We start from the raw sequence: 5811 nt of genomic DNA, 5'->3' as shown, positions 1-5811 counted from the left end.
TTTTCTGCGAAGGGGACAGGACGTCTGCACTGTATTAAGGAGAGGATGAATGGGGCCATTTATTGTGAGATTTTGAGCAACAACCTCCTTCCCTCAGTCAGAGCATTGAAGATGGGTCGTGGCTGGGTCTTCCAACATGACAACGACCCAAAGCACACAGCCAGGATAACGAAGGAGTGGCTCCGTAAGAAGCATATCAAGGTTCTGGAGTGGCCTAACATCTTTGGAGGGAGATTAAACTCCGCGTTGCTCAGCGACAGCCCCGAAACCTGACAGATCTAGAGGAGATCTGTGTGGAGGAGTGGGCCAAAATCCCTGTTGCAGTGTGTGCAAACCTGGTCAAGAACTACAGGAAACGTTTGACCTCTGTAATTGCAAACAAAGGTTTCTGTACCAAATATTAACACTGATTTTCTCAGGTGTTCAAATACTTATGTTCAGCAGTGCTAGACAAATAAATTCTTTAAAAATTATACAATGTGATTTCCTGAAATTTTTTCTTAATTCTGTCTCTCAGAGTGGGAATGCACCTACTATGTGAATTTCAGACCCCTCCATGATTTCTAAGTGGGAGAACTTGCAAAATCGCAGGGTGTTCAAATACTTCTGTTCCTCACTGTATAAAGACACATCAGTTAGTCCTCATTGTCAAAGCATTTTCTTGTTTTCTTTCACTGTTAAAAGTGAAAACTGTTTTAAATTATGTAACTCAAACTACCATGCAACAATAAACATTTGACCGTAAATGGCTACTTATACTGTACCACAATACCAGGACTAGATAACTGTATAATGCAAGAACAACACTGTGGTTTATTTCCATGTCTCTACATGGATCATCACCTGGTCAGTAGGCTGACATTTTGCCTGGGATATACAGCTTTAGCATGATCTCATGTAGCCATCAAATGCATAATTAATTCACCTTTTATAAAATGCTCATTTTAAAATAAGTCAGCTGGAAACACTTAGAAACTCAGACATAGACAGTAGTTTCAGCCAACACATGGAACTCACATTAGCTTAGTTAATTAGCTAGCAAGAGCTGATAAAATCGGCCAGCTACAGCTATCATTTCAGTGAAAAAAAATCTAAATTCCAGACTAAGGCTGAGAAGCTTTGGTCTATCCTCTATAACGCCTGAAACTGAAAACCCATTGTTTTACAACCTGATCATAATTTAGAGTAGCAAATCTATCACCATTATTAACTGCACTATGTGGCATGCAAGAATGGATAGTCTAAAAGACATAGCAGTAGCAGTACTGTGGTATTTTAATGTCAGCATTTACAGAGATCCACTGATTTGTACATGTAGCTGAAGATGAAGTGAATCTCACTCACAGCACAACACCCTGTACAATCCAACGATCATGTTTTTCTTCTGTGATACTCACTTGGTCATAGTATTTGTTGATGTACTTGTACAGCTCATGTAAAGCCACAAGGCAGTTGACCTCAGCAGCATAATTCTGTTAGGTGAAAGTAAAAATAGAGAGGTGAAGATACGTCACAGGGCGGAGGGTGTTAAAAACTGCATCAGTTGCTATTCATATTTTATTTCAGACTAGATTAGGCAGCCACCCAGATGGAAACTTCCCAGCCTGAGATAATTCATGTGTTCAACATTTGCCTAAAAAAGTTATTTTTGCAAAATGGGAAAACAAACGTGAGGAACATACACGGGAGAGTTCTGCTAGAGCTGAGTTCATCTCCTGGTCACTGGCAGAGATGGTCTGACGTATGTCGGCGTAGTACCTGGAGAAGACAGCGAAGAGAGGCAGGTTATAGAGCAATGAACAGAAGAAACAGGTGAAATGAAAACAACTTAATAGATACTCTATTTTATACTACTTTATTGTTTTGCTGTAAATACTGTAATGTCCACCTTGAAATAAAATTTTTATGCAATTAGATGCTTCAATTACCTTGAATCCATTCATGGTAGTATTTTAAAGCAGCTGTTAAACAGAACACATTCAGCTCATCCTGATTGCAGACGGCATTTGCATGTACACAACTGCAGTTTTTAATGGAATATCTATATTTTTAATGACACAAATTAATAAGGCCTCATATTATAGTCTCAACCCCACGAAACAAAGCTCATCTCCAATTCCCACTCTCACTATACCTTTTTCTTTTCCCTTTTCTTAAAACTGATTTTTCTGTTCTGCCCCTATCCCTCCTCTTTATTACGCCCCCCACACACATGCAGTATATACATACATACATAATCCAGTCATACACTACACCTCACACACACCACCAGCTTAAGGTTATATACAGTTGGTTTATCAGAGTTTTTTTTTTTTTTTTCCCGGAAAACAACTGTTACCTTCAAACTGCGCTAATGAACCAAAGATTAAAGCAGCAAGTTGTAAAGTTAAAAGTAGCTAAAGAAGGTAAAATGCTGTGTGGAGCTTAGAGGAACTGAAGAAGGGTGAGGTTTCCTGTGGGTTCATCACTATGAATGACTCCCTTCACATTACAGAGAGGAACTGTTTCCACTGTGACCATAAAACATTAATTTGAGCAGCTTTAAATATAAATCTCGCCAACACCCAGCAGTGATTTCTAAAAGTACTGATCACATTCAGTACACTTCTATATCACTGTAGTATGGTGGAAAGGTCAGCAAAAACAAAACGAAAATAAAAACTAAACATGATTTTCAATATTTAAGTTACTCTTTAAGACAACAGCTATCAATTGCTGATGTCAGTTGTCATGTTTACTACACCTAAAAGATGTGCACCGTCTCTGCTGTTTCATTTCACATGGAAAAATAGGATAAATCTAGAACATATCAGTGGGGAAAATATGTAAAGAGAGCATAGAAAACATTTTTTGCAGCTGTTGTTCTTTTTTTAATTCAGATAAGACTATTATGGCTTATAAAACAGGTGTATTTGTTACATAACAATATTGTCTAGCGAAGATTTAATACATCACCAGTATAGAATGAATTAATCTGCAGAGTTTAATGTGCAGCAGACAGTAGTAAGTGTAGCAGTCTGCTCTCATACCATCCATGCATGGAAGCCTCCCGGGCTTAGCCTCCCCTTTGTCTGGCACTGACAGATTGTCCTAGGCCTCACTCTCTCCTTCCCCTTCTTCCAAATCACTATGCCTGAGGTCAGTGGGGCGAAGGGCTGCCATGCTCTTACCTCTCTACCATCTGCTTGTAGCGCGGGATGTCTCTGGCGTACAGCAACTTGTTGATAGGAGAGTCCTGTGCAAGGAAGACAAATGGATATACAGTGCGTGTCTTGAATATCACACGCTGTGGGACCGGTAATATAAAGCTCTGCAGTGGGTAGAAAACAGCTTGAGGGCTCACAACAGATGTTATTTGGATTGTGATTAACTAACATACAACAAATAAACTCACATTCCAATCACTTTACTTATTCCAACCATGTGTAAAGATGTGATGTGAGCTGTGTATAAAACTGAGTGGTTCAGTAATACAGATTCCCATTATGATGCTAACATTGTTTTTTTTTTTTTTATTTAAAAAGCACAGCCACTGTGGTATAGAATAATACTGGTATTGTCTTAGTGGGGTTAGCTCACCCTTCCCAGTTTGTGGTCAGCGATGGTGCAGGAATCCATAAAGGTCTGGGCAATGACAGACAACACGGCATCCACATGATCTGACGTCTGCACATCAAAGATGAACTGTGGGTTCTTAAGGATGTTGATCCAGAACCGCAGCGGTAAACTGGCAAGGTGAGAGAGTGGATGCACATTTAAATAGTGATCCACAGATTACAATGTATATCAAGAAGGCATGTTCATATATTAGCTATATGGGAATATACTGTACCAGAGGAAAAGGCATTGTTTAGCATTTTCAAATATATTTTTTTCAAGAGTCTTAAAGAACATACCAAAACAGCATATCAGAAATGTATTCTGGTGCCAATCCATTAAGCAACTTAAAAATTAAAAGCAAAAAATTTAAAATGAATTCTGACGTATAGGAAGCCAATGAAGGATCTCTATAATAGGGCTAGTGTGCTCTCTGCATTTAGTTTTAGGTGAGAAAACAAGCAGCTGCATTTTGGACTACACGTAACACTAGCAAAATCTTTGTAGCTCAGGTCACTCTTTTTACTTTATGGAGCACAAATTATGATGTATAAAACCATGTGATCAGCTGTTCATAAATTCTGTGTGGGTGGTCTTTACTGACAGTCTTTGCAGAATGCTTTTACCAGAAGCTGCCAACCCTGTCTCATACCGTCTGAACCTTTTGTAAGCTGCTGACACCACTGGTGGCGACTTACCTGTTGGTTTTCCAGATGTGAATGGTCTCGGGATCTGTGATATTGTGCTGAAGAGCCTGCTCATCTAACAAGTCAAAAAAGTATTTGACAGCCAGAGGTACAGGACGACTGGTGCTGAGAATCGCAGTGAATAAATCATCCACAAACTTCTGCAGTGTGCCCTGGGACAGAGCAGACACAGTGAAAGAGACAAATAAACCATGAAACAAAGATGAGATTCTCTCATTAAAGTGGTACCCCACTGATTTTACACATGAAGCTCAGTTTATGTGCCATGAGAAGCCAACAAAAAGAGCTGTATAATATTCTGTGGCTTCGGAGGAGCTTCATCAAGTCTGAGGAAATAACCCAGACTATATCATAGTGAGGTGATCATCTCGGATTGGACTTGGAGGCACTGATGTACAGATTTTGACCATTCGGTTTTGATCAAGCATGATGGAGGTGCAATAATGCATTGCTGAAATGCAATGTGTTAGAGACCAACAGATATATTAAAAATCAATATTTGTGATATAGTGTTTTCAAATTGAAAAGCTCTAAAGACAAAGACTTGTTTATTCTAGGACATGCGGTATTATTACGAGTGTTACATTTAAGTAGGCAAAACCTTTCCAGATATGCGTGAGCGCCACCACTGGCAAAGGAGTCACATCATATCTGTTACCTTCATGGAGAGCAGTCGTGTGAGGTAGATTTCAGGGATAGCCTTGGCTCTCTCCCCACCCCTCTCCCTCAGACTGCCTCTCCGGTGCTTGGGTAGCTCGGACTCCTCACTGGCTTTTATCAGATGCCAAAGCCTCATTCCTCCCTCCTCCCCATCATCCAACATAGGGGTCTCTGGTAGGAGGGGACAAACAGGATGTACACTGCCTTGCAAAAGTATTCATACCCCTTGAATTTTTCACATTTTGTCACATTACAACCACAAACTTAAAAAACTTAAATGTATTTTATTGGGATTTTATGTGATAGACCAACACAAAGTATCACATAATTGTGAAGTGGAAGGAAAATGATACGTGGTGTTCAAGAATTTTTACAAATAAAAATCTGAAAAGTGTGGCGTGCATATGTATTTAGCCCCCTTTACTCTCATATCCCTAAATAAAATCCAGTGCAACCAACTGCTTTCAGAAAGTCACCTAATTAGTAAATGGAGTCCACCTGTGTGTAAATCAATCTCAGTATAAATACAGCTGTTCTGTGATGGCCTCAGAGGCTTGTTAGAGAACATTAGTGAACAAACAGCATTATGAACTAAGGAACGCACCAGACAGATCAGGGATAAAGTTGCGGAGAGGTTTAAAGCATGATTAGGTTATAAAAACATATCCCAAGTTTTGAACATCTCACGAAGCACTGTTCAATCCATCATCTGAAAATGGAAAGCATATGGCACAACTGCAAACCTACCAAGACATGGCCGTCCACCTAAACTGACAGGCCGGACAAGGAGAGCATTAATCAGAGAAGCAACCAAGAGGACCATGGTAACTCTGGAGGAGCTGCAGAG

General features: G+C 39.7%; 1 pseudogene; it reads right to left on the bottom strand.

Moving 5' to 3' along the window:
• The window catches only part of LOC109967197 (plexin-B1-like), a 60631-nt pseudogene that overhangs the window by 1153 nt on the left and 53667 nt on the right, over nt 1-5811 (bottom strand).

Source organism: Monopterus albus, unplaced genomic scaffold (assembly GCF_001952655.1).
Source record: "Monopterus albus unplaced genomic scaffold, M_albus_1.0 scaffold126.1, whole genome shotgun sequence".
NCBI lineage: Eukaryota > Metazoa > Chordata > Actinopteri > Synbranchiformes > Synbranchidae > Monopterus > Monopterus albus.
Note: the sequence above shows the minus strand (reverse complement) of the source record. Positions and strands in the feature narration are given on the sequence as shown.